Here is a 15,234-nt window from a genome sequence, read left to right on the forward strand (position 1 = left end):
TGAGGTAGCACAGGACAAGGAAGACCCCTAAACAATTAAAAAACAGAGAAGCCAGGCCTCAGAGCTGGCCCAATACATTGCAGATGCTATAGAAAAGTGGTTTTCCAGGACCCTGAAGTTCTAGTCAGAGCTGAGTAGGGATGCACAATAGAGAAAAGATTCTGTGGCCAGGGCAGGTTTCTCCCTCCTGAGGCAACTTCCACTTCCATCCATCCTGCCCCTCTTGTTGCTCCACTGTAGGAGCCAGGTTCTGGGCCACAGGAAGAGGACAGGACGAGTGAAAACCAACAGCTGGGGCTTTGGCATCCATGTATTAAGAGGAAGACTCCTGCCAGTGTCCCCAACCCCTCCTGGCTTAAGCCTTTGCTTTCATAGGAGAACAAGAATGGAGGCCAGAACTGCTGATGTAAGGCAGAGGCCCAAGAGCAGAAGACTGGATTCTGCTGGTTAAACTGCCTGCAGGGCAAGCCCATGTCACAGTTCCCTACCAGTAAATCAGAGAATAAACCGTCTGTCCCTTCCCTCCTGGAGGAACAGTAACAGGTGACCGTACAGGGTATGGAGGTGGAGGGTGGAGGAGAGACAACAAAATGCTCCAGGCTCCCTAGAAGCGATGCCACAGTGATTTGAGATAGCCATCTCTGACCTTCGTGCCCACAGAGACGTACAGTACCAACCGGGCAGAAAGCCTCCCACTGCCCGATGACTTGGCCATTTCATGTGGTCTCAGCAGAGTCTGGTGGCATGAATGACTAAGCAGCCAGGAAAACAAGAAACAGACAAATGTTTCAAATCATATCTTACCAAGGGCCCCGGGCCTGAGCCCTCCCCACCGAGTATCAAGGGAAGAGAAAAGTGAAGCCACAATCGCCATGGTCATCGCCCACACCTGGGAGAGCTCAGCAGCTCTGCCATATCATGACCAACCACCAGGAAGATGCCACTTTGGAAGGAGAAGAGGAAAGCAGGGAGTTAGGGGAAAAGAAGGCCTCACCGGATTGGGGTCTCCCCACATGCAGACACTTATGTGTGGCCCCTCTGACTCCCTGGCCTTTTCCTTCTCTTTTGGCTGATCATCTAGCCTGCAAGCATCAGTTCTGTTTTCTAGCTCAAATCCACATCTATGTCCAAACTTACCTCCAGATCCCTATCAGCTCTCAATTTCATAAGGCTGAAAAGCCTTGAAGGAAAAAATAAAGCCCTCTATGATTTGTAATTATAGAGAAACCTCATCCAAATCCTACAAAATTCAAAACATGTTCTTACAATCAAAATAAAGGCCATTAGCTGCCATGTTTTCACCAAGAGATGAGGCTGTTTGTGATCGGCATGTGAATGCTTGTTTCTAAGGCACCCACCCCTAAAATTCAGTGGTGTCAGCCACAGGATTTTGATCTGTTTCTCTGTAGGTAGAGGATAGAAAGTGAAACCTCATTGCTAGTAGGACTCGTCCTGTATTTGGGGGTGGGGGGAGAAGCAAAGTTTTCCTGTGTCTCAGTAGAAATCTAGAAGCCTATATATACAAGGAAACACCATTTCTGGGCAAAATCTCAAGTTGTCTTTTGTTTGTTTGTTTAAAGTTTTCAAACAGCCAGACGGTAATCACACAGATCTGCACTTGTGTCTTTGAAGCCTCTGGTGCTCTAGGTCAGAGTTTCTTTTCACATCTATGGTTGAAGCCCAGAGATTTAGAGCCAGTTCGCACAGATAGAAATGCTACCGTGCTGGTCAGGCAACAGCTACTGCTCCTCCTGCCACCACGTCTGCCCTTCCCACAATTCAGCCACTAAAGGATTAATGCTGGTGTCCATCAACTGGTCGGTGTCCCTGCCAATCTGATGAAATATTTAACACCTTTAACTGCACCACTGGAGAAAGCTGATCAAAACCCCAAAACCCTCACTTTACATGGGACCCTTGGGGCCCTAAAATTGTTTCCTGTGCCATCTTGCCGAGAGACGATTCAACTAGGAGTTAAGAGGGCTGGGCTCTGGTCCAGCTTCAGTCATGGGTCTGTCTAGTCCACATCCTTCTGTTACACTGGCCCCTAAATCAGGGCTGGGGTGAGTCACTTTAGCAAGATTCTGTCACTGCTCCATAATGAGGTTACCTGGGACTCTGGAACACAGGATCTAACTAGGAAGGCTCTTGGTATTTAAGGATACTGTTTGCTGTTTCTTCAGCCCCCACCACCATCTTCTGCTTCCTGAGAAAATCCGGAAACCAGACCCCTACGGTGGATAGATATGTAGCTAGTAAAGGCCTATAGATTTCTATAATATCATCTCAGCAATTATTTGAAGCTGGGACCCATTAAGTCTTTAGCAGGCTTTATTCCCAGTTCAAGCAGCCAAAATAAAATACTGGAAATGCAAGAAAGCTATAACCATTTCTGACCTCTAGGAAAAAAAGTCAATTCTTGGCAACAAAGTTGCTTGCTGTGGGAAAGAGAGCAAAACGCTGGCTGGTGGACAGGAAAGAATCGGGGATGAGAGTCAAAAATTATTTTTAATCAATCTTAATTACAGTCATGTGCCACATATGATGTTTTGTTCAACGATGGACTGCATGTACAGCAGTGGTCCCATAAGATTATAATAGAGCTGAAAAATTCCTATCACTTAGTGATGCTGCAGCCCTTGTCACGTTGTAGCGCAATCCATTGCTCACGTGTTTGTGGTGATGCTGGTGTAAACAAACCTTCAGGTCCTTCAGGAGGTATTCCAGAAGAAGGCATTGTTATCATGGGAGATGACAGCTCCATGCATGTTATTGCAGCTGAAGACGTTCCAGGGGCACAGGATGTGGAGGTGGAAGACGGTGATATTGATGATCCTGACCCTGTGTAGGCCTAGGCTAATGTGTGTTTGTGTCTTAGTTTTTAACAAAGTTTAAAAAGTAAAAGAAAAAAAAAATTAAAAATTTTAAAAATAGAAAAAAGCTTATAGAATAAGGATATGCAGAAAGAAAATATTTTTGTACAGCTGTACAATGTGTTTGTGTTTTAAGCTGTTATTACAAAAGAGTCAAAAAGTTAAAAAAAATAAAGTTTATAAAGTAAAAAAGTTATAGTAAGCTAAGATTAATTATTGAAGAAAAAAATACTTTTTATAAATTTAGTGTAGCCTAAGTGTACAGTGTTTATAAAGTCTGCAGGAGTGTACAGTAATGTCCTAGGCCTTCACATTCACTCACCACTCACTCACTGACTCACCCAGAGCAACTTCCAGCCCAGCAAGCTCCATTCATGGTCAGTGCCCTGTACAGGAGTACCATTTTTTATCTTTTATACCATATTTTTACTGTACCTTTTCTATGTTTAGGTATCGTTAGATATACAAATAGTTACCATTGTGTTACAGTTACCTACAGTATTCAGTACAGTAACATGCTGTACAGGTTTGTAGCCAGAAGCAATAGGCTATACCATGTAGCCTAGGTATGTAGTAGGCTGTCCCATCTAGATTTGTATAAGTACACTCTATGATGCTCACACAACAACGAAATTGCCTGTCGATGCATTTGTCAGAATATCCCCATCGTTAAGCGATGCGTTGTTAATCATACCCTCAGACCCCACCTTCTTCCAAAGGATTAGATTATTGCTTCCAGGAAAGAGAATAATATGCCCGTGGTCAAGAAGAAAACTTAGGTACATTTTAGAAGTTAGGAAGGCGAGGCAATGACAACAAAGGAAGGTAGGTAGGACCTCTGGATATGGCCAGAGAAGGAAGAACTGAAGCCCCTGGGCTATTTTCCGCAGCAAAGCAATAGCTGGTGGGACCCAGGGGACTCTTCCAAGCCCAAGGCAGGCCAAGGTTTCTGAGCTCCCAGACAGCCATCAACATGAGCCCATAGATGACCCTGAGTCAACACCCACCCTCACCAGCAGCTCTATGCAGAGAGCCGGAAGTCCGAGCTGAGAGCTGCTCCTAAGGGGTTCAGGACTACGTAAATGAGACCCGAACAGCCAGAAGGGTGCAGCTTAGTTGGTCGAAGCTGAGAGGAAGTCTCATTTCCCCTCAGTTTGTATGTTTGGGACTGGAAGCTGCAGGACTTTCATCAACAGGGCCAGTTGGGGAAAGACTGAGACTCCATTTCAATTGACCCTGATGTCAGTAGGGCTTGTAGTGAAGCATGCCTACCCTGTCACCCTGCATGTCAAAAAGGCCTCTGTTCTAAGATAATTGCTGTATGTGGAAATATCCAATTAAAAATATCAAGGCATGAATGTTCGCAAGCCTACCCAGTGCAGGGGACAGGAGTAGGAGTGAAGGGACCCTAAAGCCACTTAGCTCATCAAAAATCCACGATCTCCTGAGAAATATTTGAGAGTTTCAAGGTCAGTGGCATCCTGACAAGAACACAAAGCATCTTCCAAAACAAAAGTGAACATGGGGTTCTCTGAAATATTTCCTGCTGTAAACCAGAGTTGTCTAACTCCTGTAAGCTTCCAGGTATTATTTTGTAAAGGAATCCTGAAGTTGCTATAGACTAGATAAAACACAAGTCAGGGGGAAGCAAATTCTTCCCCAGGAGTTGTCATTTCTCTTCCTTCCTCAGAAGTGAACTCAGCAAGAATTATAGGATCTTCATTCATCTCCTCAGTCCTGGGAGTTGCCCACCCATGCCCAAAGCACCAGCTGGTTTCATCTGAGTGAACAGATATACTTAGTTGAAATAGCGTAAATCTCTAGACCATCAGGTGATGCCAGCAGTAATAAATCATGTTACCTTCTGAAAACTCACTATGTGTCAGGCATGATATATTATCTCATTTAATCCTCATAACCACCTTACAAGTTTGATTCTCAATCCTAGCTGGCCCTCAGAATCACCTGTAGAGATTTATAAAAATAGATCTTAGGCCTCACCTCAGATCTACTGACTCAGAATCTCCAGCCTTGAAACCTGAACATGAACATTTTTAGAATCCCCATCAGTTTAAGAAACTAGTACTTAAAACCACGGTTTGCTGCTCTTAACTCCCCATCTATCCCCTCAGTCTTGGGATAACACCCTTACGGGTCAGAGAAGAATGACAAGGTTGGGTGAACTATTAACAGCCACCCTGAGCTCACCTTTACTCAACTTGAGAAACCAAGGAGGCAGTCCTGTTAGAAGAGGCCTTTGGTCACCCTATGCAGTCCTCAGGATCCAGCTTTGCCCACAATCAGTGTCTCAGCCAACAGTATAGGAGTGTGTGGCAACCTAAAATCTGTGCCTTGTGCCTCCCTCCCCAAGTTCTAGCTCTGAGCCAGGCAAACCGAGAATCAAGCAGATGAAAACAACTTTTAATAGCTCCCATGGCTCTTTATCCTATGAATTAAGTCTGAGGGCCCACTCCCCACCCCCCAAACCTAACTGCCTTACCACCTTATGGGTGCAGTCCCAAGCTCCATTCATGTCTGGGGCCCTACCAGTCATCCTGTGAGCCCCTGAGCAAGAGGGGTGCTTGCCAGCTCTACTTCATGATTTCTTGCTCCCTACCAACCTCTTCCCTCCTCAATTAGCTTCTTCAGTTAGCATCCTGGAACGGGTGAAGTCTGTTTAGGATCATGAACATAGGTCCTTCAACTTTCTACTGAACATCAAGAAGACATATTACCCCAAACCTGATTTCATTTGTTCGTGCCACAAATGTTTGCCTAACACTTGCAGGCAAAACACTGTTAAGTGGTTGATGGCATAAAGTAAAACATCACCTCTCTTCTCAAGGGACTTTATAGTTGAAAAGGAGCAAAGAAAAAGTTTTAGTACAAAAATAGCTACCACTATGAGAAGAGTATAAATGCCGTAAGACCTACATCATGAGACGAGGGAAGCTTCACAAATTATGTAGGATTTGATTTAGATATTGACAACAGATGGGTAGGATTTCAGTGGGAACAGAAGTAGGAAGAGAACATTTTAGACACAGAATAGTGTGGACATCAGGCATGGAAGTGGGAAAGTTCTTGGGTATGGTCAAAGAAGAACTAAAAACCCAATGTGACTGAAGAACAGCCAACAGAAAGGAACTCATGGGAGACAAATTAGACTGTAAAGGCCTTGAATACCAGCCCAAGTGATCTGGCCTTAGTGTGGTAGTCAGTAGGCAGCACTCAAGACTTTTAAGCAGAGGAATGAGAGGATCAGAGTTGGGATCCAAGAATGGTAGGTAGGAGGCTGGCCCAGTGGCATAGCAGTTAAGTTTGCACACTCCGCTTTGGCAACTCAGGGTTCACTGGTTCGGATCCTGGGCGTGGACCTACACACTGCTCATCAAGCCATACTGAGGCGGCGTCCCACATAGAGCAACTAGAAGGATGTACAACTATGACATACAACTATCTCCTGGGGCTTTGGGGAGAAAAAAGGAAAAAAAAAAAAAAAAAAAACGAACGGTAGGTAGGATGGACTGGAACAAAGACACACTGGAGGGAGGCCAGGTAAGAGGCTATCATAATAATCCTACTCACACACAATAAAGGGCCTGACCCAGTGTGGTAGCCATGAGAATAGAACAGAGGTGACAGAGGTGGAGGAACTGTAGAGAGGACGAAGTAACATTGTTTTAACTCTTCAATCCTGTTCCCTCAGATTTCTCCATGCAGAGATGGCCTCAGACAGTACAGGTGCAACAACACAGATGTCCAAAATGTTTATACTCACCGTAGCTTGTGTTTCGGAGGTACAAAAGGTCCGCAGCCTCCAAGCAGTATCAGAGTCCACAGGCCCCTGTGACTCTCCCTAATTGCTGCTGACTTCACTCACACATGAGTTGTGGGTTCACGGTCATGAGGAAGGGGCCTCTGTTGCACAGAGTGGTGCATGCACAGTTGAGCCTTCTGAGACCACAGCTCAATTTGAACACAGCTGTGCTTTTGGCTCCTCTCAGATCTGAGTTGCAAGAATACTCTAGCTCTGTCGTCATCTTCGCATTCTGTCTGCTTCTCCGTAAGGTCCAGTTGTATACTTTCCCTGAATTTATTACCTAAGCTCAGTTTTTTCCAGTAATCAACCTTGATCCCTTTCCTACTTCAAGCCCTAGGCGCTCCTGTTATGGACTGAACTGTGTCCCTCCCAAAATTCATATGTTGAAGCCTTAATCTCAATGTGACTGTATTTGGACATAGGGCCTTATAAAGAGATAATTGAAATTAAATAAGGTCATAAGGGTAGGCTCTATATGACTGGCATCTTTATTAGAAGAGGAAGGGATGCTGGGAGTGCATGCACACAGAGAAAAAGTCATGTGGGCTCACAGCAAGAAGGCGGCCATCTGCAAGGCAAGAGAGAGACCTCAGAAGAAACCAAACCTGCTAACACCTTAATCTTAGACTTCCAGCCTCTAGAACTGTGAAGAAATAAATTTCTGTTGTTTAAGCCACCCAGTCGGTAATACTCTGTTATGGCAGCTAGGAGACCATCTTCTTAGTAATGCTGCCACTTGGGCTTGGTGTTGGAAAGGGAAGGGGTCAAAGAAAACCAAGTTCATGCCTTGGTGATTGGCAGAAAAGTGATACTATTAAAAGATGGTGTAGTCAGGAGGAATGAGATGGCAAAGTCAGTTTGAGATGGGTTTAAATTAGAGGACTTGGCAGAACATCCTGCAGGTAGATAAAAGTGTGGGCCTGGAGCTCAGGAGATGATGGACTAGAGTCTGCACAGCAGTGCTAGGTGAAGCCCAGAAGTGGGAATATGAAAGGAAGAGGGCCAAGGATAATGCCTTGGGTAATACCTAAATCTAGGTGACAAGAAGATGAAGCAGAAAAGGAATAATCAGAAGGCCAAGATTTTACAGTGTAGTCAAAACTAAAAGAAGCATTTCAAGATAGGATAGTTAACACAATGCCAAGATGCCAAGAGGTAAAGAGAATAAAAACAGAAAATGCTACTAAGTTCAGAAAATGGAAGTCCAGGACGGATAAGGGACTACGAAACAAGTGGACAACAGAGGCAATGAACACAGATACATCTTGGAACAAATAAATGAAAGAGTTGGGATAGCAGCTTGAGGGGAAAGTGGGGTTGATGGATGGTTTTATTTTTAATGTTAAGAAAACTATGAGCATGTTTGTGTACCAAGGGATGGTATGGAGAGTGTGGCAAATGGGTTTAGCCTTGAGATGGAATACTTCTACTAGGGCAGGAGAGAAGGGGGAAAAATGAGAGAAATCTCTCCTTCATAGTTGAGACAAACCAAGAACTTTGAGAATATGGACCAAAATAGCCACTGGGCTCAAACTGAAATCAGTGAAGCTGCCAGGAGAGGACTGTGGATTAGCTGCTACTTAGCACCAGAAGACAGCTGCTACAAGGAAAGAAGAGCCCGGTGTGCTGGATCTTCTGATTTCTCAAGAGAATCTGGAAATCTAGATTTATGCAAAATGTCCCCATTTTAAGAAACTGATAGCTATTTCAAACTTTCAAGAAACTCCATGTAAATCAATGGAATTGAGCCCCTGGGATGGCAGTTTGTAACCACTGGCAAAAAGGATTTCCAATAGCCACAGCGTTGTTTCACGACAAGACAAAAAATTGAATAAAAATTTCTAAGAAACAACTTAGATTAAAAAAAATTATATATATAATCAGACAAGGGTGGAGAAGATGGAGTGAGGGAAGCATTATCTTATATACAGATATCAGGTATGGATCGTGGTAGGCAGGGAGTGCCTGAGGAACAGGTTCACTCAACAGACAGCATCACTGAATTGCCAAAAGATAAAAGAAAGGATATGGGATTAACAGCATTCTGCTTGGAGGTGGGAAAAACAGAAGGGGGCTGTCATCGGTGACAGCCAGGTGCAATGACTACCATCAGGAAAGAGCGAGCCCAGGTACTGTCTTCTTTGCCTATCTCCCAAAGACCAGGACGTAGTAGGATTATTCCATAAATACTGTAATCTACAACTGTTAGTAACAAGTACTTTGAACCCCCACCATCTTATCTAATAGTCATTAGGAATCAATGATGCAGTCAGTATCAGATACAAAGAAAACATAGCCTCTCCCAACAAGGTGCTTATGTAACCAACACCTGAGCCATGAAAAAACTAAATAGCAGAAACTTAGCAAGACAGCAGGTGAATAATGTTTAACCCTAGTAACTGCAACTATGAGAGGATATTTGATTGTATAACCTAGGATGTAACCATGGAGTAAATTATTTCTACTTAATTGAGGCATGAAGGAAAGAAAGGGCAGAGGCTTGCAGGTAATATTCAACTTGAACGTTATTCACTTCACACTGAACTCCATGCTGGTCTATAAAATACTCTGAACTTCAGCAAGGAGAAAGCAACATTTCTGAGAAGGCTGACCAGGCGTATCCACACCTTGTGCCCTTGGGAGGAATGCCGCTCCTCTAGTATTTGCATGCATCTGTGGAAGGAGTAAGACAAATCACTAGACTTTTGTTGGAAAAATACAGTTGTGAGGACTGGTGATGTTAAGTTAGCAATTGTAGACAGGCCAAGAATTCCCTGCAGCCATCAGCCCTGACCAAGGGCTTCCTGCCCTGTGCCAGGCGTGTGTGCCTTCTTTCAGAGCCTGCCTCAGAGCCTCAACACACACTATTTTTTCCAACAGCATAAAAGAAGTCTTATTGTATCTCAGCTGGTATTGATAGATGTCTCAAGCAAGGAAGAGATAAAGGCCATTCAATTTCATCCTTCTTCAAAAATATTTTATCCAGAGCAGATCCTATATCTTTGCTACAGATAATATATTTAAGGCCACCTGGATTCCTCCTTTGAAAAGCAAGACCTGTGGAAATTCAAACACTCAAGTGTATTAATTTTAAATAATTAGTATCAAAAATAGAAGGATAAGCAGGGCCCTAAAATATGTATTTGCTAATTGTACTTCCCCACTGTGATAGTTACTGTTTGGTCTTAGCCAGCAATAGATTTCAAACATGGGAAATTAATGAAATGCATTCCATTGAGAATTACATGGAGAAGAGTGATTATAGACCTATTGAGTAATCTTTATTTCTCATTTATGATAAGGAATGGAACCTGCTTATCTCGAAGTTTATTTGGCCTGCTGGTACTAAATACCATCCCCTTCACCCCAGCCACCACTTTGTCCTATATGGCAGGACTCTGGGCTGGAGTTCAAGGTCTTTCACACTTTACTTGCTTATCTAAGAGTTCTACAAGTTGGGAGAGAGATGGAGTCAGTGTTGTGTGAAAATAGATGCCCTCAGAGAAAGGACACCCTTGTGCTGCTAATAGAACTGGTACCTGAAAATAGCCAAACCATCCTGAGGGTTAGCTGGAAGAAGGGTATCCCCCCAAATTGGCATCCTGTTTTACAAGACCCTTCGAACTTGCATTTCTACCCCCTCACTTCTTCCATATGTACCAGAGTCCTCCTGCCTCCAGTCTCTCCCAGTCTCTGCCTGGAGACAAACTTCCCGATCTTGCTCTCACCATGTCAGTCTCTGAAAAATCATTCAAGAAACAGAAGTCCAGACTTCTTGCTCAGGCTTTGAGGGTCAGCACATTCCAGCCCTACCTCATTCCCCTCTGCTCCTCAGCAGGCACCAAACTGGCCCCTGTGTGTTCACACACCCAGCCTGCCCTTTGCTCAAGCTCTGCCTGGAATACCTTCCCCATTCTGATTACTTACTTATAGTGGGTCCTAGGGAAACATTTTTTTCCAGTGAATGAATTCAAGACCTACCCATTTGCAAGGCTCAGTTCAAATTTTAGATTATATACAAATCCTTTCCTGATGACCACAGTCTGAAAGTATTACTCCATCCTCTGAATTTCAAGTATCATTTATATAATCAACAAGTTATATTTTGTACCTACTGTGGGGCAGATACCGAGGCTCAACCCAGATTAGACACTGTCCTGCCCTCAAAAAGCCCAGGGTGCAATGAGGAAAGTTATAAATACAACTACCAAACAGCATGGGTGCTGGAATATTGAAAAGAAAATGTTTTATTATTGTTATCCATATTTATTGAGCTCCTGCTAGGCTCCAAGCACCAGCCTAGGTACCTTTTACGAGTTCTCATTTAATCCTAAAGGTCCATTTTACAAAAAATAAAAAAGACTCTGAAAAGTTAAGTTGGTTTCCCATGGCTATTTGGGTAAGCAACAGAGCCTGAATTCAAACCCAGCTGAGTCTGGGCTCCTTCCACCATCTCCCCAGCCTCCCAGCCATGAGGGGTATGCTGTTAGGGATCATAAGCAGTTAGACTGGGAGGAGGAAGGCCTCCCAGACAAAAGCAACAGCACAGGTGTGTTCAGGAATGGTGAATGGTTCAGAAAGCCCAGAGAGTAGGTGTATGTTCAAGGAAGAAGGTCAGGTTAGACTGTGAAGCACCTTAAGCTCAATCCTTTGGATTGCAGAAGAGCTTCATGTCATGTGAGGCTTGCAGCCTCAGAAGCTGGAGGCTGTCTCAGACCAAGAGCAAAGCCTCGGTAGCTGCCATTGAGTAGGCTAGGGGCTATCTTTCCTACTTATCAAAACTCCTTGTCACTGCCTGGGTTCTTTCCTTCCCTGGGGCTATGCCCCTCACAAAGCTGTCTGATGATCACCAGAACAGTAATATTTAAGGTGTGCTAGGCACTATGTGCAGTCTCGCATCTAATCCTCATAACATTAGGAACGAGGTTCTATTATGCTCATTTGACCAATGAGGAAATAGAGACTTAGAGATTAAGAATATGCCTGCTCTAGAAGGCAGGTTTCCAATTTCAATACCCATGCCCTCAATCACTTCGCCATGATACACACCAGGCAAAGAGATTAAGGAAATCTGGGCAGTCCCTCATGAAGAGCCAAGGAAAGGAGTTACTGAGATCTGGAAGAAAACATGTCTAGCTCTAACTTGCTACTCTCATCAAATTCCTTTGCAACAGATATGAAAATCATTTAACCAAGACATGACCAGAGATGCCCATTCCCACATGATCAGACCCAGACCTCAGATGACCTGAGAGAGTATCAGAGTTCTGCAGCCTCTTCTCCCTAAAAGCAGCTTCTCAAAACCTCCCGATTCTATTCTTGCAGCTCCTGCCCTGCCACACTAACTTCCATTTATCCAAATATCTAAGCACCTACTCTATGTCAGGTGTTGTCCTCAGAGCTGGGATTATAGCAGGTACCACAAAGGACAATAACCCTGCTCTCTTAAAGCTAAACATCTGGCAAAGGGGGCAAATAAAAAGCAAACAAGATGATTTCTGATGATAAAGGCTATGAATGATGAAATATAGTGGTGGAGTTGGGGGAGGCTGATTTAGGAAGCCCTTCTTGGGGAGGTAACATCTGAATTCATACCCAAATGACAAGGAGGAGGCAGCCTTGAAAACTCCAGGATCCACCTTATACTTGGTGGGCTGAAAAGGACATTAGTGATCAGCTAGTCTCAACTCTTTATTTACCAGTGAATAAAGAAAAGCTTGATGAGGTGAAAAGACTGGGACAAGGTCTCCCCACTGACTGCAAGGCTGTTTCTTCCCACTTTTCCATGAAGCCTTTGGATATACACATTTGAGTGTAAGCACCTTATGTTTGTGCTTTTAATCCCCTCAAACACACCATATTTGTAATTTTATTTTCAGTACAGCCTTGGGGAAAAGACGAGAGGCCTTCATTTGATAGATGATGAAATTGAGGCTCCAGTTGGCTAAGTGACTTGTCTAATGGTCTGTCACTAACAACTAAAGCAAAATGCAGGTTCTTTGTACTCTAGTCCTGTGTCCTCTCCCCTGGATGGGAAGGAGCTGTCTAGCCAGTGGTCCATGAACATAAGACATCATTACTAGCAACTTCATGGGTAATGGTTCAAATAACATACAAAAGAGTCAAAGATAAGAAAAATTTACTTAGTCATAACACACAAACTCAAAGTCCCTGAGTTATTTGCTGTAGAAAAGAACATGTGACCAGGGAACTAGACAGCCATGTCCTGAGACAATCAGCCCCCATGACGTCTGAATACAGACTGCAAGCTCATCGGTGCAACACTGCAGGGACAGCTAAAGAGGACTGTTCTTGAGGAGCCAGCCCAGCCCTGAGCTGGTGTCTCCTGAGCTGAGCATGAAAGTCACATTTAAGTCCCTGGACTCTTCTGTATAGGAAGTAAGCTACTAGTGCTTCCCAAACCTGCCTGCCAGAATCATCTGGGGGAATGTTAAAAAAACAAAGATTTTCAGAACAACACAAGACCCAAAGAATTAGAAACTCCAAAGTGTAGAGCCTGGAGATCTATGTTTTAAAATTCAGCCAGCCTAGAAATCCACTGGTTTTTCCTCACTTCTTAGTGCTATAACATGATGAAAAGAGGAGAGATGCCTGCTTTTATTATCCAGTGGGAAAGTTAAATTAGATTTTATCCCTTAAGGGCTGCTTCCAAAAGAAAATCTCTAATACCCAGACCCCTGACCTAGTGGGAAGTTCCTGTGAGTATCTTCCTGGTGACCTGTGAAGTCTGTTATCTCACTCTCCTTGGCTACACATCAAGCCCCCATGCAACCCTGGGAAAGCTTTTTCCGAGGCTCAGTTTACCATTGCCTTTGTAAAGCAGACCCTAACCTGTAGGGGTCGGGGCATCACAAGCAGAAAGGATCTCAGAGTACAGACAATCCCTCACCCCACCACCACCACCAATAGGCCCGGCTCCTTCCCCATGTGCCTCTCTTTGGCCCTGGACAGCCAGCTACTGCTTGGAAAAGGAAAAAGGAAAAGAAAGAAGGTGGTTCAGGCCCAGGTGGCCAGCACCCTCAGTCAGGGGGATGCAGAGACTCTCCTTACCTGGATCTAGGGGGAAGAGGAGCTGCTCCGGTCACTCGGGAATTTTCTCTCTGCTGGTGAGCTCTAGTCTTGGAACTCCGTGGACTTTGAACAAAGATTGATTTAAAAGCTGATGTATTTAACAGGGACTTGTGGTCTGAGTTCAAGTGACCTCTGTCCTGCTTTCTGCCAGCTGGGTGGGCCCTGAGCTGGGCAAACCTGAAAAACGCTCAGCAAACCCAATGCTCTGACCCACCTGCTTAACTGTGTGGGATGTCGCTGCTTGCCTGCTCCTCCCAGAGAAGAGGAGGGGAGAGAAGAGGGAAGGACAGCCAGGGAGGAGATGTCTTTGCCTTCCTCAGTTCTTTCACTTTGGCTAATACCTTGGTCACACCCAACCAACACCCAATGCGTTAAGAGCCTCCACTGTCCCCATCCCAAGGTCAGGGCTGAGGGTCATCACCCAAGTATCTTCATGTACTGAGGCCATCCTGGGGAGCAGTAACCTGTGCAACCCCCACCCTGTAGAAGGTCAGCAGGCCAATAAGCCCCAGTAAATGAAGCAAAGCTCCTCGTGTGCCCATCCTTCCTTTCCTCCACCGGGGAATTCTTCCTCGCATGCTTCCTAGGAGTTCAGCATAAAGCCCCTGCTATGATTTCCCAGGCTCCCTTCCTCTTCTTACACACTCTCTCTTCTCTGTCTCTCTCTTTTTTCCTCTCTATCTCACTGAGGGTGCTCTGTTTCTATTCTCCAACCTACTGACAATTGTCTTCCCCTTCCACACACTCAGAGCCTCTCAGGCAAGCCCAGCGGGGAAGGTGGAATGCATTTCCACAAGCTCCTCGGCTGGCTGCCTCAGCAGTGCCCTGCTCCACCCCTCATCCCAGACAGGAGCAGCAGCTGATCCCTATCAGCAGCACCCACACAGGCAGACCTAGCCTTGGGCTTTTCACTGACCTGGATCCTCAGCCCACACTGGAAATCAGGGCAAGAGATTGCTCCAGGCAGTGAGGCAAAGAGACCACAGGCTGAGGACAGGGTGGCCTCACCTTCCTCCACCCACGCTGGAAGGGCCACTCGTCTTCGCTGGGCCTTGGCTCTCCCCAGCAAAGGCATGGCCCGAGCCAGAGGGTAAATTGTCAAAAGGGACCAACATCTGAGCCGCTAACCCAGATCAGGTCATCTCCACCTTAACACTATGTCCCTTGGGCCTCCTGTATGTCTTCTGAAGCAGAAGTGTAGAATGGGAAAACCTGGATTCAAGATCAGAATGCCTGACTCTGCCACTTCCAGGTGTTGCATCTAGAGTAATTTATTTTTAACTCTGAGTCTCACTTGCCTTCATCACCTATAAATAGTTGTTTTTTAGAAATTTTTTTATATTGAGTCAAAATATCTCTCACCTCTGCCTGTAAGTCCTAATGGTTCCCTCTGGAGCTGTTCTACAGAGCAGCCCTTCAAATATTTGAAGGCTGTTATATCCCCCA

At 44.8% G+C, this 15,234-nt stretch overlaps 1 protein-coding gene across 1 annotated transcript in view; it reads right to left on the reverse strand.

Annotated features, from left to right (window-relative positions):
- The window catches only part of PDZK1 (PDZ domain containing 1), a 30,141-nt gene extending 15,825 nt beyond the window's left edge, over positions 1 to 14,316 (reverse strand). The window contains exon 1 of the mRNA XM_058538974.1: positions 13,768 to 14,316. The gene's annotated coding sequence lies outside the window, so the exon portion shown is untranslated. The remainder of the gene's footprint in view (positions 1 to 13,767) is intronic.
- Positions 14,317 to 15,234: the final 918 nt, after the last annotated feature.

The sequence above is a fragment of the Diceros bicornis genome, chromosome 4, assembly GCF_020826845.1.
Source record: "Diceros bicornis minor isolate mBicDic1 chromosome 4, mDicBic1.mat.cur, whole genome shotgun sequence".
In the NCBI taxonomy this organism is placed as follows: domain Eukaryota; kingdom Metazoa; phylum Chordata; class Mammalia; order Perissodactyla; family Rhinocerotidae; genus Diceros; species Diceros bicornis.